This window comes from Lepisosteus oculatus, chromosome 29, assembly GCF_040954835.1.
Source record: "Lepisosteus oculatus isolate fLepOcu1 chromosome 29, fLepOcu1.hap2, whole genome shotgun sequence".
Lineage (NCBI taxonomy): Eukaryota > Metazoa > Chordata > Actinopteri > Semionotiformes > Lepisosteidae > Lepisosteus > Lepisosteus oculatus.
In genome coordinates, this window is record NC_090724.1 from 7,043,492 (window position 1) to 7,069,503 (window position 26,012).

At 43.5% G+C, this 26,012-nt stretch overlaps 1 long non-coding RNA gene across 3 annotated transcripts in view; it reads left to right on the plus strand.

Annotated features, from left to right (window-relative positions):
* LOC107079683 (uncharacterized) overlaps positions 1 to 26,012 on the plus strand; it is a 62,672-nt gene that overhangs the window by 20,207 nt on the left and 16,453 nt on the right. For all 3 annotated transcript variants that reach the window (XR_001480616.2, XR_001480617.2, XR_001480615.2), the window contains 2 exons: positions 8,284 to 8,449; positions 24,281 to 25,972. This is a non-coding gene — a long non-coding RNA (uncharacterized lncRNA). The remainder of the gene's footprint in view (positions 1 to 8,283; positions 8,450 to 24,280; positions 25,973 to 26,012) is intronic.

Consider the following 26,012-nt stretch of genomic DNA (forward strand, 5'->3'; position numbering starts at 1 on the left):
TGCAGAATTAGTTCTTACGCATGCTGTATCATGCAATATGGAAAATGAGAACGACCTTACAATTACCATATGCATTTCTTTAAAATCATTCCTCTTTACCTCGACTGAGTAGTCCTGCAATGTGGAAGTGAACATTTGTATGACCATTTTCGTCCCCTTTCTTTTGCTGTTTGATCAGAAAGTTATCTATCACAGCCACACTGACATTACGTTACGAAATTATTTTCTGTAATTGTCATTATAGCTTTGGGCTGATATTTGGAACAGTAAATGTGCCGCTTTTCCTACACTGTAGTATAAATTGGGGTGGGAAATACTGCTAGTTTCGGATTATTTTGACTAAATCTCTTATCGTTTTAGCATTTACATTGTTTTACTCTGACAAGCATGTCAGTGCCCAATTATGTCATAAAACAAGATTAAATTAACTACAACCAGTAAAAGATGACATTGTATTAGGAGAGTGATACAGATGTAATCTGTTTGGCCTATTCTGAGAAAAAAATAGAATAAATGCAGAACAAAATCACATCCTGAGTTTTGGATGCAGACAATGTTTCTTCATTACATTTATAGCATGTGATATTTCAATTTTTACATAGGCCTGTGTTTCAGCCTATATTACAAATGACCTTGTTTCTGGACAGGAACAGTATGTGCAGGAACAGTGTTGCCCATGGGGCTTCCAACTTTGTACTGGTAGTGGGTAGATATGGACAAATATAGGTATAAGAACATAAAGATGTGTTTTCTGGTTTTGCACACTGATGCTCTCACCTGTGTGAACCATGGCTAACATCTGGGGCTATTGCCAGTGACTGCTGTTGGGTCTGATTGGAGCTTCCAGTAACACAGAGCACATGGCCACAGAAATACTCAGGAATTCATTAGTAACAACCCTTAACTGCTTTAACCTGTGGGCCTTCCTTGCTTTATGGTGGACATGCTAAGTTGATTAACAGTACAGATAAAATCATGATGTACAGGTAGCAAAAGGTAAGAGAGGATGGACAGTAATCCAGATAACCTGATAAGGACTTGCTTCTTTCTGACCCATCCCCTGTAAATTACCACAGTGGCAAGATTTCTGTAGGAAAGGCTAAGACCTGGATAATATGTGTTTTAGGTCACCTGGACTGAGAAGGATGAAGCCTGTTTTATGACTTGTGTACTGATGTTCTATATAAATATATACTATATATATACTGATGTCTTGGTCAGATTTCAATGCATTGAATATAACTGGCTGGTTTTGAACTCTCCTAAGAATAATCAACCAGCCTCTGCCCTCACGTCACTGAAAGATTAAAAATGGGGGGTTGGCTTTATTGTCTCTTTACTCTTTCCACTTTTGTGCAAATATTAACAGAGATTTATTTATTTTTTACTCAATACAAATACCACGTTTTAATGATACATTGCCAAGTTTAATTAGTTCAATAATCCTAAAGTATGATTCAATAATCATTAAGTATGAGCAATTCTCCTTTATCGGACTTGTGAAAAAAATGTGCATCTTGTCAGTACAGTGGGCTTTAAGCTTTAAGGCAAAGATCAATGTGCATTGGTTCCTACCTGATTGCTCTGGGTGGCCATTAATGACAATGCTCTTAAAAAAGCGTACTCAATTATTAAACATTTGGTATCCAGTGCATTCATCACAATACACATAACTGCTCTTTCTGCTTGTCAAACAGTTTCTTTCTTAAATATTAATATCTGTGGTATTTTAATTTAACGTGTGTAAATAAGGAACGCTGTGTTCAAACTTATTTGGACAAGGTCACAGTGTAGACAATCTGTGGTTCTGTGGAACAACACCAAGGTATCAATTACTATTGCTTAAGCATTTGAGAGACAATGCAACATACTGTTTGTATCTCAGGAGTGCACATACTATGGAATCCATAGTATCTGTTAAGTATCAGTATATGTAATATGTACTGCATTAAATGTATAATTATTTCTTGCTTTTTATTTTGCAAGTAAAGTTAAAAACTACACACATTCATTTTAAAGACAATAATAGTTAATTATTGCATATCAGTATCTGTCAGTGCCTGTAATGATTGTTCTGGTGGAATGGCAAATGTTATTGTGATTCATTTGCTGTTCTGTTTCTTTTGTGTTGTATTAAAAGGCCAAGAATTATGACAAACATTGATAGACAAATTCCTTCTTATCACCTGCTGTACGTTAGTTCACAAATGTGTTTTTATTTTCTGTATATTATTACTTTCAAGTGTCGTGTTGTAGTTAATGTCTTCATCTGTATAAAAGACCATTTAAACTAATATAGAGTTATAGATAGAGAACATGTTAAAAATACAGGAGGGTGACTGTTAGTGCATAATAAACATGAATATAACCCGTTAAAATGTATGAAACAAAGAGCAGGGGAGAGAGAGTGCATATTTAGCTCTTGGGTTTTAAGAGCTTGTACCAGCAGAGCTCACATAATGAGAAAGCAGAACAGAATCTACCTCTGTATTCCACTTCCTCCCTTTCCACATCTCTGACATGAGGCAGCATCTCCTGCTGTTCTGTTTCTGTAATATCCTGCGCGGCGCAGGGCTGAGATATTGGAATGTGATCAGAATTCCGTCGCTGCGCTGTGCTGATTGACAGGTGCAAACTGTACAGCTGCTGCTGGCATCGTTTAGACTGGTCAGCACTGGTCAGCACTGGGTGAGGGCTGGCCTGGGTTTGCGTCACTGAAGCTACGGTTAATGCCATCGGGTATGTTAAAATCCTGAGAAGCGCGAGTGTCTGGAAGGATTTTTTAACACCTTTCCCAAGGTGAAGCAAAGCTAAATCCAAGGTGTTTTCAGGAGGAAACGTTGTGCATGCAATACTTTATGTGGTGAAAAATGTGCTGTGATTGCTTGTAATGATTGTGTTTCAGTACTGTCAAAAATACTGTTTGCAGTACTTTACAGAGTCAAATTATACCAGAATAATTTTATAGCCATTAAGTACACAAAGTATATGTACTAGTGTGTTGGAGCCATTTCTAAATATTGGTAGTCATTAAGTAATATATATATTTATTTATTTTCGTTGCTAGGATTTAATTTAAGGAAATATGAGGTTTAATGCAAAAAGTATGTTCCAACAGCGGGCACTACGATTTTATGGCACAAGTAACACACTAGAGCTACAATGTGTTAGACACAATCCCACAACCTTTGGGTTGTTTATTGTAAATGTAAAATAAGTAGTGGAAAACGATCTTTTGTGAATCTCACTGCTGTAGGTTTTTTGTTCGCGGGGGTCACGATAGCTGGACCCGGAGTGGGCAGTGACAAACGTGTCTGTGCTGCACTGGAAGGAACAGGCCTAAACGGATCCTGTGAAATCCAGGGACAAGACGTCCCGGTGTGGTGTGGAAAGACCCACTGTATGACAGTTTGATCTGCACCCACGGTCTGAAAAAAGCCGCCCCTTCTCGTACACGCGTGGAATGACACGCCGGGCGCCTCGGGCCCGCCGGACACGACCGAAGGCGCTCCAGCACTACAGATGTGAACAGCGCCCGCCAGAGCAGAATGAGCTTTTTTTAAACCGGAGCACGAAGGGATTATTCTCCATCTGAATCACGTGGATATTTGTTAGGCATAAGCAGATGTCGTATCCCTGAGAGCGCATACCTATAGACGACAATAATAATAACAATAATAATAATGATAGCAAACAAACTTAAATATGTCGCCTCACTAAAATGAGACTTTGTTATATTAGGCATTAGGGTGAAATTTTTTTTAACGTGCTTGCACGTGCATTGATATACATATCGACATGAAAAAACATACTAATAACAGCTCGTGCTGTGTGTTTTTGACTCTGCATGTGGAAAAAGCAAGATGTCTTTTTAATTTTCTACCACGGTTTGTGTAGTCTTAAATTCGGTAGCTTAGCAACTGTCTCCGACTTCCTTCAGTGAGAAAGGAGTCAGGCTGAGCCGGGAGTGGTTTCAAATCCACGCGCTGCCTGCCTTTAATACAGCCGCCCCTGCAAAATTAGGGTTTAACTTGTTATGCGCTGTAGCTGAAAGCAAGTTAGGAGAAGGTCTTTCATCACTGACGGAAGAACTATCAGAACGCAGAATACTGTGCTCAAACATGTCGAATAATGTCTTGTGGAATTTGGAGGCAGTTGTTATCAGCATTTAGTGATACTTCTGATTTTTTAAAAATAGGCATATTCTACAACACACTTTCAAAAACTGCTATTTGTAACTACTGGTTACTGGACATCAGACTGAATATACTTTACATAGCAACGGCAATATTCCGTGCATTCTATTAAACACAGCGAGTTTTCTGTTCGCAGGCCGTGCTTTGTGTGTACAGACGTGCAGGAAACGCTTGTATCACTAACTCGAATATATGGTGTTTATTCCACTCTCCGTGGATAGGTTTGTGAAGCTCTACCCCGTTATTGCAAGAGTTGATTTGTAATAGTAAAATGCAGCAAAATAGAAAACATGCCATAAAAAGTTTACTAGTCACGCTCCTGGACATATCTATGCCATAGGTGTGCTGAAGCAGGCGTGGACTGCTAGCGAGCCATGACATTAGCTAATGCAGTTACCGGTGACAAGCATTCTCCTCTTACTCGCCTTTAAAATATTTTATAGTTTATTAAAATGAAGGCTATAAACAATTATTTGTATTTTGCAACGATTAAAAACAACGACAGCAAAATACAGCAGATAAATCGCAGTTTCTTCCGTGCCGTGTCGACAGAGGCCTGGTTTCAGAGCAGGTGTGTGCGGTGTGATTTAAATAACATGAGGAGCGCAGACGTGCCAAAGCTTTTGTCCTCAAGAACCCTCCCCAGAAAATGAAACAAAAAAATAGAATCCTTGAGAATGATCTTAAACATCGTCAGAGTCTTTCTCGTGGCTGCTAATTGCTTCGAGAGCATCTGAAAAAGCTGTAGCCAAACCGGCTCTGCTTTCTTCATCAACCGCACCATGCAGATACAATATTTTTAATATCTGACACCATTTCCCAGCTGCCTGACTAAGGGCGGCTGTTTAGTTGTTATGTGCCAGAATACTTGGTATTCACGGTGGACAGAGCACCGATTTTGATGTTTTGGCTAGGCAGCACAAATTGTTGGGCTTGAAAAAGCAGGAATAAAGCCCCAAACACAATAACAATAACAGTCAAAACATTAATAGTCGCACAAAATACTAAGACGAACAATGTTTCTTATTACATCGCTACTGTTAAGAGGATTAACAGTTGTGCTAAGCAGCTTAAGTATGTTCAGAATTTATTTTCATGAAAACGAATAGAGCAAACTAATGTTCAGTAGTTTTCCATGGTTATATCCTAGTTACCTTGTTTGTTGGCGGATTCATTCTTTTTAATATATAACCTTGTCTTTTGTGCGTGAGTTTGGATTACAAATACAGTGTGTGTACAGAGTGTGTATTTTCTCTAATGAAAAAACGCGTTATCCATAATACCAGCGAACGGGGCAATTTTATGTGGGCCATAGCGCATATATCCATTATATATCAGAAAGAGTCGATTTTTAATATTTGGGTCGCCTTCTTATAATAAACGGCTAAACTCCAGGTCCAGACGACAACTTGACCCTTCTGGGCAAAATAAAAACACGTGGCCTAAATAACTCACGGTATTTATTAGATTAATTCCATTACCATAGTAATTTTAGCGCACGCTGTTTGAAATGATTTCATTAAGCATTTCATGTACAAACCGCAGAAACACACGGCAGTTACTCTAAGAATTGTAAAAGAAAACCTTTCTTCGAAAACAATAAATACAGTATATAACTGAACCAGCAGCAGAATTAATTTCTGCAAATTGACATTTACTCGACAAATGAAACATCTCATTACGTAGATACTGTCAGAGTCACGTGTTATAACCTCCACACTCACCTGGGTCTTCGTCTGTAGTGTTTTCGTTTTTTAAAAACGAGTCAAAGGTTTGGAAATGGGAATCGCAAAACGTCTTTATCTGTGACAATAAAACGGCATTTACAAGAAAGCCCTAGTTTGAAATTTAATTAAGGTGCACTAACACAGCGTTTACATAATAATATCTTAATTATTATCTCACTTTATAACACATTAGAGAACTTATTACTTTACATATTAATACATATATAATTTAATGTTTCAGTTCAATCAAAATGTAAACGTCGTATTTTTAAGATAGAAAAGTTATAGTAAAAGCTAATCGTCCTTTATCGTTTGTTTACGTGAACTATGTTAAGTGCAAACAATATCTACAAAAAGAATTTGAATACTGCTACGAAATCCAAGATATACTCCTAGATACTTAAAAATATATACTAAAATCCACAGAATGTTAAAATTCACGTTACTGCTATTACTACTAGAGCAACAACAATATAATGTCCTGTTAAGGACAACCTGTCTTCGTTACATTTTATACTAGATTTGAACATACCGGTCAATATATATCAGAAACGCGCATGAAAGTGGTTCACCGGGGTTGTTGTCGATTCAAACCCTCGACGCTGCATCTAATTGTCGGTATCGTTAACGTTTAAGTACAGAAAGATTCAATTCTTGGTTTTCATGCCTGAACTGATGAATTTCATGTGTGCCTGCCGGTGAAAGAAGTAGGGTACTGCTGTTGTTTTTTGCAGGAGTAAAAAAAATATTTCAAAATGTAATAGAGGCAAAAGCAACATTTTATGGTGAAAAGTCCGAACTACTTCAAGCATAAATAAGCATTCCACCTCCTTAAATTAATAATTGCTAGTATGTGAAGAATGCTTAAAATATTTTTTGTTGCGCAGCATTTTAATATGTTCAGTAAATCTCTGTAGAAACCGTGGGTAAATAGTCTGTTCAAGGTGCGAGTCTTCATAAAATAAAACGTTGTCATCTCCCGGTAAACCGTAAACCTGGGCCTACAGTTCTCCAGGTGAGCACTGATGTCAGATCGGTGTCTCTGTCCTCCTCTTACAAACAAATCCACAGTCCGAGATCTCGCCGCACCTCCCCTCTCTGTGTCAGGGTCAGAGATGCACGATGGTGCTGTGAGTCTCCCTATTAGTAGAATTATTCGTGGACTATTATTATCAGTGATTGCATGGATGCAAAGTTAGAGTGGCCGGGGGGCGTGATTAGAACAAGCAGCCTGTTCGTGATCCTTCGCAGCTCCGTTAGTTAATTGAAACAGGAACCCTAAGCGGTAACTCGTGCTGAAAAAGAAACAGGAGGTCTTAATTTGAAGCAAAAATAGTTATCTAAAAACAATGCCTGTATTGGGAACAGACTGGACAGATCTCTGTCTCCAGACAGTATAAAGCTGTTTATTTCCATGCATTCCAGTTGGGCACAGCCTGGGAAAACAGAACTAGGTCTTTCCACCAGGTGATGGAAATAACCATCAGGAATATTTTGGGGAATATTCAGATGATTGTTTTCAGGGTCTGACAGAAAGAGAATTAAAATAGAGTTTTCTCAATTAAATATAAATTTAGTTGATGTACATGTAATGGCAGGAAAAGCTCTATGTAATTTAATCTTGCTTTGTTCCACTCATTCTTCACTAACATACAAATAAGTGGCCTTGCTTTTGTATTCTTTTTTTACATCTTTTTGCAGGGTTGGGGAAGAGTAAAGGCGACGGCCTGTAATTGTTTTTTCCAATGTTTTTCCTGAATTAAAAATAGAATATCAATGTTCTGATGCACGCTGAGCTACTGAGTCAATGCAAATGGTGAAATTAGAGGAAACCACCACTGAGAGCTTCCTTTAATAGTTGCTCATGTGTAAAGGTTAGGGTTGGTTGGCACTTGAAGGATAAAGTAATCTATTTTTTTTAATGACAACGCTAACATATCCTTGTGAACCTCCCCTTCTTTTAACAAATAGTTGTTCTTACCAACTTTTTCTTCTTTAATTCCAAAATTACCATTGAGTTATGTCACCTTGCTCCTATACTAGGCAAGGTCAGCCCCAGTCAATAATATTTAAAGCCTCAGTTGTCATCCCAGTATAGCTTCTCGGTGTAGGTCTTTAGTTTGTTGGTAGCACCATGCTGGGGTAAATCTACAAAGAACACAAATTCTTAGAGTTTGAGGGGCTGTTAAACCACGGAAACATGCTTTTCCTTGTATCACAGGTAATATATGTATTTTTGTTAGTCTTTTACACTTGTTTACACTGTTGTTATCCTCGTTTGTAAGTGATCACCGAACCTATCAATTAAGGGTGAGTTGCATCCTAGACCAACGCTCTCTTCTCTGTCTCCCATGTTGCAGGGGGCGCGTGTGAGCAGGCTGGACCTTCCTGCGGGCGTCACGGCGGCGGGCGCAGGGCAGAGTGCCGAACCAGCGGTCTCCCAGCCAAGCACTGTGCTGCCTCAGCCAGGCTATAGAGCACCTGCAAGGGTCCCTGTACCCTGGACACTTCTCTGCCACGGCGCAGGTGAGGCAACGATCGGAAAAAAAGGCCACCTTCGGAACATCACCCCAGGCCGCTCCACAGGGCTTGTGTGCTTCCCAGTACAGTCCAATCTTGCAGGCCAAATGTCAGTTCATAATGTGCTGTTTAGTCAGGAGGCATGAAAATATTAAGGATGGTTGCATAACAACCGTTACTCGTTATTCGTATCCTCTAGCACACAAGAGGCTGGCTAAAGGTCAGAATCAGGCTTAGAGGCTTGGTGGTGGATCTGAAAGCTACGATGCAAAAGAAAGAACTTTTGTCTTTACTCCACTTGTAGCGGTGAGCATGACACACACTCCTGTTACATAACCAGCCCACCTACGGTGCTCATCACTGCAAATGTCATCACCATTTAGCACCGGAGACCAGCTGAGCTCACGATGAAGCACGAGCCTCTCACGCTGCTTTTTAAAATTGTTTTTTTTTTGTTTTCATATGCACATGTTTAAAAAGTCTCGCCTCTGAAGAGAAGCGTGCCATCATCGCCAGAGTCTGCCTCCACCACATGGGCTTCGACATTCCTTCTCCTGTGCCTTAAGTTTGGCATCAGGACAGGGATGTTCTTTTCAAACCATGCTTTTAAAATAAGTATTTTTTATTGTTTTTTCAACCAAAAAACAATGAATAAAAATACATGCTGCATGAGTTACATGTTAAAGCGACATTACAGAACATTGTAAGTTGTTGGTACAACTGGTGTTGCCTTAAGAATAATTAATGAAATACACAAAATGCAGAATTTCCAATCCCATTCCCACGCCCCTCCCAAATCTTCCCTCGCAAAAAGGAGTAAAACTAAAAGAGAAAGAGACGGAAGACGTAAAAATGACCATAACAAAATAGTCATTACGCTAAGTCTCTAGATGAAAAAGTGGAAGACCAGTCCTATCGGGTATCATCTGAGGAGCCAATAAGACACAGGTCAAGGTCTAGGCATTGAAGGGAGGCTCAAATTTCAAAACAGTTTAAAAATGTTTGCCACGCTTTAGAAAACCTAATGGTGGACCCGCAAATTAGTGTGTATCTACTTTTTTCCAACATAAGAAACTGCGTTCTTATCTCTGACCCAAATGAAACAGATGTGGGTGGGGCACCTTGCTTCCAATTAGAGGATAATGCACTTTGCAAGGAGAGATGCAAACGCAGGGCCAAACTGTTTTCGCAAAAGATGCGATACTCCTCATCACCGACAGGCGAAATGATCGACGCGGGCTCTTCTTTCTGTCTTTTCAACCAGGCTGCCAGTGCACCTGACATTTCACTCGCAGATCGGATCCCTTGACTCACTACAGTAACTGCAGAGCAAGAAAGTTTTGTTTTGTTTCCCAAGAAAAGTGCTTGCTTGTGTATGGCTGGACTATACATCCAGGTGGGGCTGCACATTGGTGGGGGTGGAGGGGATCCCCATTACCTGGAAAGCGCTTTGAGTGGAGTGTCCAGAAAAGCGCTATATAAGTGTAACCAATTATTATTATTATACGCAGGAAACTTTTGCCCATTTATCCAGTATACCAACAACCGATGTATTCTAAAGAGAAAGTATGTGGAGGTTGTAATTTGCAGCACAAATACCGGAGACCCTGCAGGCACTTTCAAGGGGAGCTTCCGTTTACTATTGGAGAAGGAAATTCGGTATGCACAAGTGGACGCTTTAGTCCCCAAATCCTGGCAGTCTTTCACAGCCATCCACCATGTGATTTGGCCTGAATCCCTGAGTTTTGGGAACACGGATTTGTGGACCTGATTAATGTTGGTGTCCCCACCCTGCAGCGGCTTCAATTTCAAACACAGTTTCCTGGCCGTGGCTGATGATGTGATCAGCTTTGCCTGTAATGCGTTAAAATGACACGTAAAATGTAGTTTTTTTTTTCTAAATTTGTTTTAAAAAAAAAACGGGACTTCCTTCAATTCATTCCTTAAGAAAAGTTCAATAATAGAAGATAAGTCGTCTCGGATGTGTTAAATTCCATCCTTTCCGTCTCAGAGGCTAGCTCTTTCCCCTCTTGATCCATCCTTAGGCAAATTCCACACTCTCTTAAAAAAAAAAAAAAGAAACCCTCACCCTCTCTCTCTACCTTCTTTACCCCCTTACTCCTATAAGTCTGATCCAATTTGTTAGGATCCTTGGTTTGGAAAGATAAGGCGAAGGGTAGCCGTTTGTGTAATCTATATTTTAATTCCTTTGTCTGGGGCCTCTTATCCCTTTAGGATACTTGGAGACTTTGGCAGGGTCTCCGTGTAAGGTGTGCTCATGTGGAAAGAGTGTGAGGGTGGCTCAGTCCTTCACCCCTCTAATTCCTCCTCGCCCCCTGTCCCCCTCTTCCCCCTGCATCTGCACGCGGGCCTCCCTGCACCAGCCTCTCAGAGTCCTCGAAGAGACCTCAAGTCAAAGTTCAAAGCCGTTTTCATTGCGCCCTGTTCTCCTGTCTTTCCTTCTGGGGGGATGTGGGGGGTGGGGGTGGGGGATCTGGGTTGCTTTGGTTGAATTTATTTCTAATTTACCACTTTATCCAGCCATAAACCTGTGAAACATTAAATAAAAAAAACATGGCCCAGAGACTTTCCTAGTTACTTGGCGAATGTCAATCTAAGAAATGTGACCTTTGAGGTCAGAGTGTGTTTAACACGAATAGGAACATTTCACAAACTTTTTTTAAACTGTTAACACGGTAGATCTCCAGGGGGACATGTCTTCGGTGTAAAGGCACTTGGTAATTAGGAGAAAAAAAAAAGGAAATTATCACAAATTCATTTTTAGCTTTTTTAAAATTAGGTATCTTCTACAGGCACAAGAAATACAAAGCCTAAGAACTGAGGAACAGCCCAACAAGAGGTTTGAAGCCTCGTATTAAAAAAAAAAAATCAGTAACGTTTAAAGCTTTAAACTTCTGACAGGAGTGAGGAATTGGACACTTTGTGGAAAGCACAGTTCAGACACATCAGGCATGCAGATATGTGTAAGGTATGCTGAGGTTATGTACTAAACTCACAGATTTCAGCCAGTAGAACCTATTCAGAGACTATATTAGCCTCTCCGTCCTGTAGGATGAATATACCTTCACAGTACAGAGGAAAGGGTGGCGCAGGGAATGACCCACCAGCTGGTACTTCATGTAAGAGGTTCAGTGCTTCTCCCTTCCAACAACTACTGGGGCTTTTAGGCTATCAGCTCAGGTCCCAGTCTGTTGGCCCGTTGGGGCACAGCAATGAAACGGACAGCCAGGACCCGACTGAGAGAACAAACCATCCAGAGCAGGAAGAGGAGGAAGAAGAGGAGCTGTCGAGCCGCAGAAGAAGGAAGTCTTGTACGACAAAAGAAAAGGCTTTGTCTTTAAAGCCCGAAAAATAAAAAAAACTTTCCTGTGACACCGGCCTAGTTCTGTATCGGTGTACCCCCAAGGAGAAACTGCAGTTAAAAATCAAAAAGAGAAGATCAGAGGGAATTTAAACCCCGTGGCTAAAATCTACACTACAGGCACCTTTCACCCACTCTCTGGTTCGTCCGCATTTCAACTCAACAGCAGCCGCTGGTTTCAAACAGGCAGTCGATACTAGATTCTCAAGCAGATGGATCGATATGGACATGTTTGGGGATAGATGAATGGGGTGCAAAGACGGATTTTGCTAGTCAAAGAGAGATAAATACAACACATCCACAGAACCGTGTTGCATTCTTTTAAAAATTGCTAAAAAAAAAAAGACTTTCATCGCTGTCAGGCACGACTCTTATTATTCGTAATTCATGTTTGCAACTATAATTGAAGAAGCAAAATTTGCTGTATTTTACAATATAAAGGCCTGGTATTCATGATGTTCAAGATTATTTTATCTTTTTAACACCAAGAAGTGCACGTTTTGTAAGTATAACCTAGCGTTAATTAAAAGAATACAGTGTGCATTCAGTTAGAAATGGATTAAAACAGATGGCCTTCACCATGAAATCTTCCTTGTCAAGTAATGTCTAAATATTACCGATAAAAACATAAAGCAAAATACTGATTGATGTATCAGTTTCAGTCACTGTTTTCTTGGGGGGGGGGCAGGTTAAGAAGATAATAGCAGTGATGGTAATCACTCTTTTTGAGAAACGGCTTCACTTTTACTGTTTGCTGCCCTGTTGCAGACAATCCCTTTCATAGAAAGGAAACTTGGTGCAGACTAAGTTTGATTCAACACATTGGGCTGGTAGCATACCCACAATCCTCTGATTTAAGAGAAAAGTCCCTTTGAAAAAAGGAAATTTAGTTAGGAGCCCTGTGCTTGGCCTTAATCAGCTTGACTGAAGGCCTGGTGTCTGGCTGATGCCTAGGGGATGTCTGGCCCCTTTGTATGCGGGGTGAGGGGGTGGCTGGATTGGTGTGTTAGAGGACCCATCCTGGAGGAGGAAAGTCTGAGTCTTATTTATAGGGTGCATAAGTGGTACAGGTGACAGGTAAAGGGGTGGAACAATGAAAAGGGGTCATTGTTGGGTTTTTAACTCAAATCCTAAGGACCTGATGTTCATAAAGTGTGACTAGGTGGGTGCAGAGTCAGTGGAAACCACTGGAAGCAAAGCAAGCTTTTATAATCTGGGGCCAAACAAGTGATCTGTCGTGTAGAGTGGTTGTTATAGCTCTGAGCTCATATTTGGAAGGCTGTGGCTTCGAATCCTGGCTGGGACCTTGCCATTATACTCTTAGTGCAGAGTATCTGACTGCATGAATGTCGCTAATGATTAATATTAATTATTAATAGTTTAATGGCTGCGTATTGGCTTCTTGAGGTGCAATCAATATGGCTGCATGTAATGTACCTGCAGCAGGAACAGGTTCTACTCTTCTGCGCCACGCCTAGAACATGTGTGACATTGATCCTTGCGGTGAGTGCTCTTTGCATGTGTGCAGTGCTGTTCCGCAGCGTTTCCTGTGCTTATGGATAAGCTCCCAGCTGGATCTGTAATCCCCTCATTTGCAGTACAGACTCCTGGATCTAGGGGCTGTATCTCTGGGTTCAGTGTTCCCAGTTTAAATTTCGGCAGTGACGGACTGGCAGGCTCCAGAGGGCCCACTGGCCGGCTGTTTGACCGGACCAGGGGATATCTGCATCCCCCCTCCCTCCCCCAAACAGCACCTCCATTTTTGCCATTTTTTTAAATTCTGAATTTCATTGTGGAGAGACCACTTCCTCTTCCCTATTTTTAGGACTTCTCCTTTAATAGTGTTGCACCACTAAGACTCTGTGCTGTGCAGTCTAGGCTGTTAGTCAGAGGGCATCAGCTTTGGGATGTACATTTAATAATGCACAATTGTGATGCTTCACAAGTATGTGTCACTTACTCGGCTTCTGGATTCTGCCAAATTTTCCCACTGACATGCACAGCAGTATGGGTAGCACATTACTGGGACTGTAGCTGTCAAACAGGGACTCTGGTGCTCATAATAATGCTCTTCTGCACCACTGTTAAACCAGCTAATACACTCTCCATCACATTTTACCTCACTGCTGTTCTAGGGGATTCTGGGAAATAGTCGAAGAGTCTAAAAGACTCTAAAAGGCTGCCACTGCCTCATTTCATAAAGATCCACATTTTTTTCTCCTTAAGTGTGAAGTATCCTTCTTTAACATACAAAGAAACTGTAAAAGGGATAGTGTTTGTAGTTTTTATCATCTTGGCCGAACCTGTTAGAGTGTATTGCTGAAGCAGGTTATTCTTGATACATACACTGGTTGTTAAGGTTAAAATCTACCCTTGCAGTTGCTATGATACATTCTTCAGTTGATGGTCCCGGATTCATCACTAGATTCATTTGTCATTGTCTCTGCCTTCAAAACGCCAATTATCCTACTGGTATATCTTTGGACTGTGGGAGGAAACAGGAGCACCCAGAGAAACACCCACACAAACATGCAAACTCCATGCAGAATAGCACCCCAGGAATTGAACCCAGGGCCCCAGAGCTACAAGGCAGCAATGCTCACCACTGCGCCACTGTGCTGCCCCCTGTTAAGAACTAGCCATGTGCAAATATTCACGGTTGCCAAACTTTGCATTGGAGTTCAATAGCTATTTAAATTTGTGAGAAAGCCTTTGACTTGCTAGGATTTTCCCAAGCTTTGCAGATTTTAAATGCGAAAACTGTTCTGCACGGCTGTTCTTAAAAGTTGCTTTAAATTATGCCCTCTGCATTATACAGCTTGATAGGAAATAAATCTCTTTAAATGAATTCAGTGAATGGGGGGAGGGGTAAGGAGGGAATGCCAGCGTATGTTAACATAAATTAAAGCCCATCTGCAACGGGTTGTGTTTTGATTTTTTTTGCCTCTTTGTGCTGAAGGCGAGCAACAAGAAGGGGAAAAAAATAAAGAGGGACTTCCTAAAATTGGGCTGAAAGCAGCCTGAGTCCGAAGGTTAGCTGGCAGGGAGAGGGAAGTGTGTCAGAGTGCCTGCAAGCCGACAGTCTGAGACTGATGGGATTCCTTTTGCAGGAAAACGGCAGGCTTTACCAGCAGGGCCAGGCCTCTGGCATTTCTATGCAAACCAGGCTTTGAATAATGAGGTGTATTTATTAAGAGAGGGAAGCAGGGGAGGGGGAGTCATGCAGGCGCTCTGAAAGGCAAGGCAGGCTGCTGACTGAATGTGAAAGACGGAGGGAGGAAGGGGGGCATCTGGGCAGCAGTGGCTGTGTGTATGTGAAGGCAGAGTAGAAAAAAAATGTCCAGGCCTCCATTGGTTCAATGCAACGGCCGGAGCAGCTGTGAAAAGAGGTCTTCTCTTTTTCCCACGCCCAGTGCGACGCGAAACAGTAGTTTAGCCTGCGAGGGTCAAGTCACATTGCTAATATATACACAGCGCCTGTGTACTTATTCAATACGTACACACAGCTCATTTATTTCATGCGTGCACACACAGACAGACACACAAATGCACGCACGCACACACACGGAAAGCACCCTGACACTCATTTGTATCACACTGGAGCCTTTGTCTGATTTTAGGCCAACGGTCTTGGGATCTGCAAATTAACTCGCTGTCTGTAAGCAGCAAGCAAGGGCCCCACTCCAGCACCGAGACACCTGCCACTCCTGAGCTCCTGAGGTGGCTCTTTCTTTTCTTGTAAATGGCAAATTCGGAAAAAAAAGGCAACATATGTATTCCTATCATGTGCATTTCCAAGCAACTGAAAGTTTTTGCTTCTGTGGGCAACCTAGCCTGTTTTGTTAAATGCAATATATATCTAGTGGCATTCATTGCTTTGCTGCACCCAGTATATTGCTGCACTCAGTTGTCTAATGAGTATCTGGCACATTTTTGGAAAAAGGTACAAGTGTTTGAGAGGAACAGTGAGGGCTGGTACATCTTCGTAATGTTTGTAGATTATTTTGGCCTTAGATTTAAAGGAAATATTCTCACCAGCCTGTGTCCTGCTCTGCCTCCCAGTGTCTGATTAGAACTGAAAGACAACAGAGAACTGACAGAGGATACAACCTTCTCTTCTTAATCCATCCTTCCAGTTAGCTGCTTCTCTGCCCCATCCTCAATTACTTTTAGCACTACTGAGAAACTATGCTGCATTGTTGCCATCCAAAGTTGCTCAAGTTACAAAGTTAAATTGCTTCATGCACATCAACCCCCCCTCCAAAAACAAAACCTGTCAGGTCTCCTTGATTTCTAGTTGTAAGTTAATGGTCTCTTGCAAGGCTCCCTGGAGCAGTGTTCGTCTGTGTCTGTGATGTCACCGCGCATTTGTTAGAGACTTTGAAAGAAGCTCTGTGACAAGTGTGAGCACTGGGGTACAGCACCAGTGCACTGCAAGTAATAAGATTGAGCCCTCTTTTCATGGAAATGGAGCCTGTAGCTTATTTAAACAGAGGGGGAGTTGTTTGTGAAGGCATAGCAACTTTCCAGGAATGTCTCAAAAGCTGGATTCCCAATAAGACACGCAATCTATTTCCACTGAAGGCAAAATAATAAGAGGAAAGTCGTATTTCAGCCGTATGCCAGCCCTGCTTTAAACGAGAAGGTATTCTCCTGCTTGCAGAGGCAATGCACTTTGAATAAAGCCAATGTTTACTGCCAGTGCCCTGTACACACACACAAACCAGACAAATCTATCAATTGTAGTGTGAGCGTGCCAACATTACAGTCCAACAAATCAGATGGGGATATGTTTAATTGACAGAATACTATATACGAGGTGACTGTGTCCTGTTCTTTTCTTGGCAGGGCTGGTAGCAGTGACTGACAAAAGCAGCAGTAAATTACTGAGGTGGTGGAAGGGATAAAGGAGTGAGGTCAGAGGAAGGTCAGCAAGGGTTCATGTCCCAGTCCAACCTGTCCTCTCCACTCCTCACAGTCACTCCAAGAGAAGCAGATGAGCCCTTTGGGTTTCAGCCCTTAGCAAAGTTCAGTGTTTTGTTTTTTAGGGTTGCCTTTGTTATACAGTAACTGGGGTCTGTGCAGAGACTTGTCGTCCCCAAGAGCTGTGTTTAAACACCAAATATGAAACCTAGAAGGGATTCATCCCTTGGTCTCCTGAATCTCTTAGGACCTGATGCACAAGATTGATATTAACACCACAGGTATAAAAGTATAAGCCAAAACGTGACAGAGTTCACTGATTCGAGAATGCAAGCTGGTAAGAAATCTTGTCGAACAGGACCTGTGACGCGAGCATGCAGTGAGTGTTTTCCCCAAAAACGTGCACCACCAGGGCACATGGCACAGCCAGTTGCTTCCCAAGTCGCAATGCTCATCGCGTTCCCAACGGAGATAACGTCCTCTGGACGAGCAGTGTGGCTTCTCACTGTGCCTATAGGCAAGCCTCACCAGTACCTTGCAAACTCAGGATTTTACTGCCAGTTTCTGACAGCTTGACCCAGGACGCGGGCACTTTTGCGCAACTATTAGGGGTATCCCAATTCTTCTGGGCGAACTGCAAGAATCTAGGTGCAGATGACCACTGCTCTGGACTGTAGAGCTCAACTTGTGCACCATGTAAGGACCCCACTGCCAACCAGCAAGCACTTTCTATCAGCTGGGATAGAATCATTAGGAAGGTCAGTTGTGTTTTTTGTGTTTACTGTAAATGTGGAAAAAAACAGGAAATTAAAGTTCAATTGTTTTTGATTTCCAGCTATTGTTATTTTCCCACTTTCCATAATGATCCTGCAGTATTCGTGCTCTCCTGGGGAGGTACTGCTAGCCTGCATCTGTCTCTCCTTGTAGTGTCATGCAATATAGGCTATCTACAGTACCCACAGTGAAGCTGAAGAGAGGCACATTGCAAATACTGCGAATTGATGTCAGAGCAGGAGGCCACTGAAGCTCACAGCACTGTGCACAACGTCAATAAAAACCATTGGAACTGTGCTTGTATCCACAGGTATTTAGATTTAGATTTGCCGTGCAGAATAGCAAGTATGGAAGACTCTGACAGCAGCCTGTCTCTGATTCCAGACCTTTGTGGTCATCTCTACTGCTAAGTGGTATTTTTCATAGTTTAGAAGGGGGGGCAACACAGCAGTTAGCTCATAACTCTTTGTTGCTAGGTTAGAGTCTATCTTTCGGCCCATTCTTGGCAGGTTTATATGTTCTCGGTGTGCTCCAGTTTTCTCCCACAGTACAAAGGCATGCTGGCTAGGTGGCTTGGCATCTCTAAATTGCCGCCATGTGTTCAAGTGTGTGCCCTGTGACGGACTAGACAGTGTGCGTTTTGCCTTCTGCCCATTGTCTTCCACGTTTCAATCCAAAAAGTGATTAAGAGGTTATCAAAAACAGAGGGCAGTAATCCAGCCAGATGCCCTGTTATATATACCATGGACATGTTTCTTCTTAAAGAAAAATATCCAACTTAGGCCTGCAGCAAACATGACAGCATCTGCCTTTCAGGAATTTAATTAGCTGTATTTAAATAGCATAAAAAGTCATTTACTCTGTGATAATGGGACCTTATTTACACAGGGTAAATGATGTCTATTTTAAACAAATCGGCAATTTCTTTTACATTTTAAAGTAAAGGTTGTATTTTCATCCTGTGTGTAGTAACATTGGTGTGGAGTTTTGAATGATAAGGAACAATCGCATGCGAGTCGAGGGGAAACCCTTTCAAATATGTGTGAGAGCTTCCTGTTATGGGAACATGATTAAGAAGCAATGTGTATGTGTGGGGCCACAGCTGGTGGGGGGGGGGAGGTACAGGAAACCCCTTTCATATGTGCAGATTTCCTCTTGAATGAGTTTTATTCAAGCTGGATACATTTCACACACAAACAAATGAAGATGCTCTGCGCGCGGTCCAACACGGCAGAAGGTAGCGCTTCTGTTTTGCTCTCAGGATCGATAATTGTTGGCGGGTCGTTCACAGCTTTTGTCTCCCAACCTGCGCTCAGAGCTGGGATCCGCAGACGGTTCATAACAGCCTTGTGAAGGGAGAGAAGCTCCGTGCCTCTAAGCAGTGCAGATCTGAAGGCTTCTTCAAGGCATGTGCAAGGTTACACCATGTCAATCCACACTGCTTGAACGGAGACACTTCTCTGCCAGATCGTATATGGTGTGTTCGTTGAAGAGGCCGGCCATATCTCATCTGCAACATGGTGCTCAGCCAAAAATCAATCTTATGTGAAGTTTCAGTGTTGATTTAGTTTGATGTAAAGGTACTAGATCTAAAACTCTGAATTAAAAGCAGCACTTTGGTCAGAAATCAGAGTCCTGTAGTGAACATATTCCTTGAATGGGAACAAGTAAAGTTTCGTTCCATGCTGAAAGGTAAGGAAAAGTTGAGGATCCTTACCTTTCAGCATGGAATGAACCTTGAGCTGTTCCCTTGCAGCCTACACATGCTGATGCAGCTCCCTGCTCGAATGTGGTCCTTGTATGCTGTACTTTATACTATATACAAATGAATACTAAGGTTAAGGAAGCTTGTTTTCCCCTCACCTCTTTTCTGTGTTTTGCTCTTACACACACTCCATGGCTCCTAAAATCCCCTGTGCTTAGCCTTTTTCCTTGCTGTTCTTTCTCTTCTTCACCCTTCTAACCTCTCATCCTCTTCCTCTCTTTCCATACTCAGATATCCCGTCTTATCGCTGAGCCTTCAGGCCCGGCTTGTATTTCTTCTCACCTCTGTCCCAGCCTCTCTTCTTCCTCACATAATCTTCCCCCTTCCTCTCTCGCCATGGGGCCTCCATGTGCCCTCTTATTCCGTCTGCCTCTTAAGGCTCTCGTCCTTCCTATCCTTCCGAACCACTTGCCTCCTCATCCTCTTCCTCGTTCCCACAATCCCCAACCTCCTTGTTTCTCGCTCTTCCCCCCTTGTCCCCCCCCTTCTCTCTTTCTCTCTCAAGTTTAATTGAGTCAGTGAGCAGTTCACCGCCCTCCTCATTCCCCAGGATCTCTGAGCCCCTCCCTCACAGGAGGGGTACATTGTTTGCCCCGTCCCACTGATGTAATCCCCTTGGCTGGAACAATAAGTAGCCCCCTGGCCACTGAGAGGCATTAGCCCCCCAACGAGAGATGGGCTTTCAGCAGACCCCCAAACCCCTCTGCTTCTCCCCCTTGCTGACACCGCCCCCAGCATCTTCTCTGTATGGGGGTGGACTTTGCGTGATCAAAGCCCGGGCACATTTGCTTGTTTATAAGTCTGTTTATTTATTAAAATGCTTTCCCAGGAAGGAGCCTGCTGAGATGAAAGGCTGCGACTTCGAAGGGTGTTACGGGATACAGTCGGGCAGGACTTACCACCCCCTTTCAGTGCCGGACCTGTCTTGAAAATAAAAAAAAAACACGGCTGGGTTTGAACAAGTGTCCTGATGCAGGAAAAAAGCACAATACAGTGCCGGGTCAGCCATAGTCTGAATAAGATCTGTTTTTATCCCAGTTTGGATGAGCATCTGGTTGGGTCGGATTTACATGGGTAAGAATAAATCATTTAAAAAGCGAACTAACTGTTTGGCCCAAAGTAACTAAAACTAGCATCTTTATCAGCATAAAGAGCATCACTCTTCACGGTGCAAGGAAATGTTTGTTCTTGCCAGCTAGCGTTTGTGAAAGGATGACCAATTGTCCTAATTAGCCTCCCCCGACATAGAAGTAAACTCAGCTGAAAGCACATGCAGCAGTGGAATCAAATGGTAAAGTTCTGAGGAGGGAGACTGTGTGAGAGAAGGTAGAACGAGGGCGTAGCATCTCTCCATCAGGGGTGGTTTGGTAGGATAGACGCCCTCTAAACTGGGGCAAGGGCCCGGGTCAGCTGGTTTAGATACTGGCTGTGGTGTAGGAGGGGTAAAGTCGACATAGGAACACATTGTTGAGTTAACCAGTGATACGGTGATATGGGTCAAACAAAGCAGATGTGTACAGTGAGGGCAAATAGGGTCGATGGAGTACTGACTGTGAGCTGGGGGGGGGATTGAGGAAAAAAAGGGCTGAGAAATGAGAAAAGACTCCTAGAAAAGAGCATGTTAAACCCAAGTGAATAATCCAAGATCTTACAAATAAAAACGTCCCACTAAAGGATTGCAGGAGTCCTGGAGAACCATCAAGGGAAGCAGTGTGTTGTTTTAAGCTTCGCTGATCTTTCGTAGAGGACTGGGCGTGTGCTTTTTCAGACAAGGCAAAGAGCGTTTGGGATGAGATAGAAAATAATATTTTTTTTCTGTTTTGTGTCACTGATGGCATGGCACATTTCCAGCACTTCTTTTTTGTTTTGGCTCCACCTTTACAAATATCTAAGAGGAGTACCAAGAAGAAGAGTATTTTTGTGTTGGCCCTTTCCGATGGGGAGAACTAAAGACAGTTTCCTCTGCTGCCAGCAGCTCTTTTAATTGAGATGAATGAGCGCACATCTTGTCCTTTTATTGCAGTAGCTGTACTGTACTTGCGTAAAGGCAGGTCCTGCTATTCTCCAACCGCCTTGGAACAGAACAGATCATGCAATCACATATATATATATAAAACGCCTTCTCTGGCCATGCTGCCTTTGTTAGCCATGTTTTAATGAAAGACAATATAGTGCCTAACATTTGTCCTGCTGTTGTTGTGTTTCATTTGTCTTAGATTTGTTCTGATCTTTATATCTATACTTGTCACAATGCTGGCCTGAGGTGTGCTCAGTAGTTTAGGATTACAGTGGTGGCGTGCAGTGCGTTTAGTAGTTCAGTGGATAGAGTGTGGGGTTGCAGTGTGCTTGGTAGTTCAGTTTTTAGGGCTCTGGGCCGCAGTGTGTTCAGTAACTCAGCGTTAGAGAACAGAGCTGCTGTGTGATCAGTAGCTCAGTGTTAAAGTGCAGGGCTGCAGTTTTCAGTAGCTCAGTGGTTAGGCTGCTGGCCTACAGTGTGCTCAGTAGCTGGACTGGGGAGTGGAAGCAGGCTTAATGAAATACTATGGCTGTGTCCTTAGTATCGAAAGGTGTGACATTGTTGCTGTTATGAGTCATATGGGTAACAGGATTTACAAAAATGTAGGCAACTAATTCCTTATAACCTGCCAGTTATTACATATCAGTGGGATCATTAAAATTTTTTTTAAACTGACCATTCACCCCCAGATGTTTCCTGACCTGTTTTATTTTTCTATCCTGCCTGTTACCACACGAGCGCCTGTGGTGAGCTCTGCAATGCTGCGAATTAATTTTCGTGTGTAAGCCTGGTGCGTAAAGATCTCTGAATGGTATATCTGTTCCCCCTTTCCCTGAAAGCGGAACTCCAATCCTTAGCCCTTCCTCATGATGCGATGCCCGGAGAGATGGTATCTATCTCCCCCCGTTCTGCTCCTCCTCTCCTCTGGGCACATCCCCAACCCCCCCCCCCTGCACCTCCTTCTCCTCTCCTCGCCCTTGGTCCCAGCATCTTCGCTGTGCTCAGTGTGATGTTCTTGTTGGGGGTGGGGGGGGTTTGAGGAGGAGAGGAATCTGTCTCGCGGTAGTTTAGCGTGAGCGCTGCCAGATCTCATACCCAGCCACTGCAGCAGGCAGGCAGGCAGGCAGGCAGCGAGCGGGGGGCTGTACACACCAGCGCCTGCACACTGCGAAGGAAAACGAAAATGGGCGAAACTGAGGACCACCTCATCCACCCCACAAAAACGCCGTAGCCCCCCAGCATCCAACCCCCAACAAACCCCCTTCCTCCCCACTTCTCCGCTCCATGCATGGCCACCTCAATAATATTTATAGCGCGATCTGTTTCTCTCGCTCTCTTTCTCTCTCTCCCTTTTTTTGTGTGTGTGCGTGTCTATTTCTCCTTTCGAGAGCGCACAAGTCCAATGCCATGGGGCTGTCCCCCCGCCCTCCCGTCAGGAGCTGACAGATCGACAGCCACACTGTTCTCTCCGTCTCTGCCCTGCGCCTCCCCAGCCCCTGCTCACCCAGGCTTCCAAGCCAAACACAATGCAGCCCCTTTCTCCCGAGGTGGGGGAGAATACGGCCCTGAGCTAACAATATCACCAAGGCTGTCTGAATGACAGGGAGTCCCATTGTGTCGTGCTGGGGGGGTTAACACCCATGTCTGGGCCCAGTGAATGGTATTATTGTGTCTGAGACACCCTCCTCTCCCCTCAGGCCCCACGGTCCCTCTCAGCCCCAGCGTAGTCCCCTTCCTCTGCTATCTTTACACAAATCAACAGTGGCTTTTCACAGACTCCCACTTCTCAAAACTTTATTTCTTTATTTCCCCTGACTCGGGGGGCTCCTGCGCATTTGTTCTTCTTTTCATTTTTTTTTGTGGAAGGGTTGGGTGGGATATTTGGGGTTGTGGGATGAGTGCATGTGTGTGAATTGGGGGGAGGGGGGTTGTATTTTCATAGAGCAAAGGCACAATAAGCTTGTGAGTGCGTAAAGGAATGTACCCCGGGGCCATTAACATAATAACAGGGTGCTGAAAGTGTTTGAATAATTTTAGATAATTCAAGAATATAAAAGAAAGGGTATTTGAGGTTTCCTTGTGGAATTTTTGCACCCATCATTTTTTGAACTGAAGTTTTTTTTTTTTACTGTAGGCCAGCGCCAAAGGTCTTTGCATTGTCCGTTAAATGCGGATAACTGGAGCAAATCTCAAAGCCTGCTGAAGAAGGGCTGTAAACGCAAAAACAAACTGGGGAGCATAGCTCATTCTGGCAAAGTGGGTCCCTGTCACAGCCGTGGTCACGACATTCAGGCCTGCGGTACCTTAGTCCGCATCGTTTCTGCAGGAAGCCATGCCTCTGCCTTAAGACTGAAGGCAAAAATGTCACAGTGTCATGAAGAAGCTGCGTGGAAGTGCATTAAAAACCGGGAACATGAGGCACGTCTTTGACCAAGGGGTTGTGGCAGCATGCCTAGCCATGTTGTCGACCTGCATACCCCTGACTATGTTCGAGAAATGGCTTGGTGAGATCCCCGAAGGGGTTAGATGTTTCAAAGGTCACCTCCAGTTTGTAACTGTTCGGAAAATGCAAAAAATAAATGCTAAACGCTCACCAGTCTGAAGATTGTATTTCGTTCTTCCCTTTAGCTTTATTTTTAACGCACTTGTTATTGTTCATTATACTTTTTCAAATCTGTGGCTTTTCTGTAAAAACATACCACAGGCAAAAAGAACACGGCATATTTGGCAGGCAAAGTCTGAGGCTTTGTGCATTAATTGAAAATTTATAGTGGCTGATACTGGAAAAAAAAACAACTCTGAAGCCCTATTAGACATTACAGAGTCTATCATCATTTTCAAGGTTAGACCATGCTCTCCTTTCTCTTATACATTGAATCTTTAGACATTCGGGCAGCGCCTGCGATGAGCAACCAGCAAAAGTTATGCTGAACTTCTTTTCTGATTTTTTTTTTCCCCCTCCTTGTTTGCATGCAGTGAGGAGGAGGAGGACGAAGCCAAGCTTCAGAGCTTCAGATGAACTCGGGAGCAGCGCACAGCTGTTTGTTGCCACAGGCGCCCTCTCCATCTCCCCGTCTCTGTGAGGATCCGGGGCCAGCCAGGAAGCGGCGGAGTGGGCAGCCGAGGCAGGCTACCGTACCCACTGGCGTCCCGCCTCTACAAGCAGGCAGCAACCGCGGGAGAAATCAATACGGAGGAGGGCGGCTGGGGGTCGCTCCACACAGCCCCTGGGCAGAGAGCCCAGGGAGTCCTCTGCACATCTCCCTGGCTCTCTCCGGCTCTCGGAGTGCTTGGGCTGGAGCCGTGGCAGCTGCATCAGGCGGGGGCTCAACCCTGAACCGCTGTGCGCATGTGTCTGCGTTGATATATGTGTGTGTGTGTGTGGTTTTGCCGAAGGGCCTTTACTCTCCAAGACCACTTGCTAAAAGTTTGCCAGAAACAAAGAAGAAAACCAAAGGTCTTTTTTTTTTTTTCCTTATCACATCTTCTGAGCTCTCCTTGGACTGAATCATCCAGAATTCATTGGAGAGGCTTCTGTAATGCAGCACTGAAGTAACAGTGTTTTTGCTTCAGTGATACGCTGAGCCTGACCTGTAACTGAAGAACGTGCCTGAAGACTCTCTGGAACGTTGTCTTCCACTGTTTTTCACCCCCCAGACTTTCACCTAATTCTCCCTAAAAGGCTTCTGTGTACCTCGGAGGCCTAAAAGCCATGTGCCTGAAAAGAAACAGGGATTTTCCAAATGGAAATGCAGGCATTAACAAGTTTCTGAATAAGGCAGGGAAACATCCATATGCAGTATGTCTGATGGGGGTTTTATTCCCCAATTTTTTCAAGAGCAATATGTGTAAAATTCACAGGATGTGGCATTTCCAGAGCAGTGAGGCGCAAAGCAGAGAATGTTCGTCTCTAGGCCCTGATGTACTCCTGTGCTCCACCCTTCCAGCTCTGGGACATTAGTGGAGACATGGCATCTCCCGAAAATCGCATGGATCCTGCAGAGTTTAACAGTAAGCATTGATATTCACACTTCCTGGCTTCTGTAAAAGTACGCAGAGACTCATTGCACTTTGGAATCTGATCTGGCCCTGTCACTTGAGACTACTCAGAATAAACGAGGTGCCAATGCACATCACTTCCAGCTTTCCTAAACTTCCCAGGTCTCTGTTAACTCCAGGATGTCACAGGCTGAAGTCTGGGGGAAGTCAGTTTGCTGCTGTGTAGTCAGTCTCAGCAGGAGCAAGTGCAGTCAGTGCCAAAAAGCTCAGGAGAAGTAAAAACTGTGCTTGAACTGTGCATCTTGCTCCAAAAAGACTAAAAAAACTCATCTGACTGGTGCAGGCACAGCATGGACCTTTCCTTTCTTTTCCTTATGAGATCTGTGGTCCCTTGAGCCACCTTCATCTCAAGACTTTACAGACAGTGCAGGAAAAAAATCCAAGTGTGGAAGGAAATTCACGGTCCATCAAAACTTAATCTAAACCAATCAAACTTCAGGACGGGTGGAGTGCAGGTCTGGGCTCCATGATCCAGTATTGGTCTCTGTAGGCCACCTGGGAAAAGCATCTTGGCCAGTGTGTCCCAAGAGCGCCTGCCCCGTGACAGCAGCAGACTTCTTCCTGGAAGGGGTGGATAGAACCCTAATTTCAAGGCGCAGCTCACGACCGGTAAGTTGTGATTTTGCTCCTTCACTGATACTCATCTCAG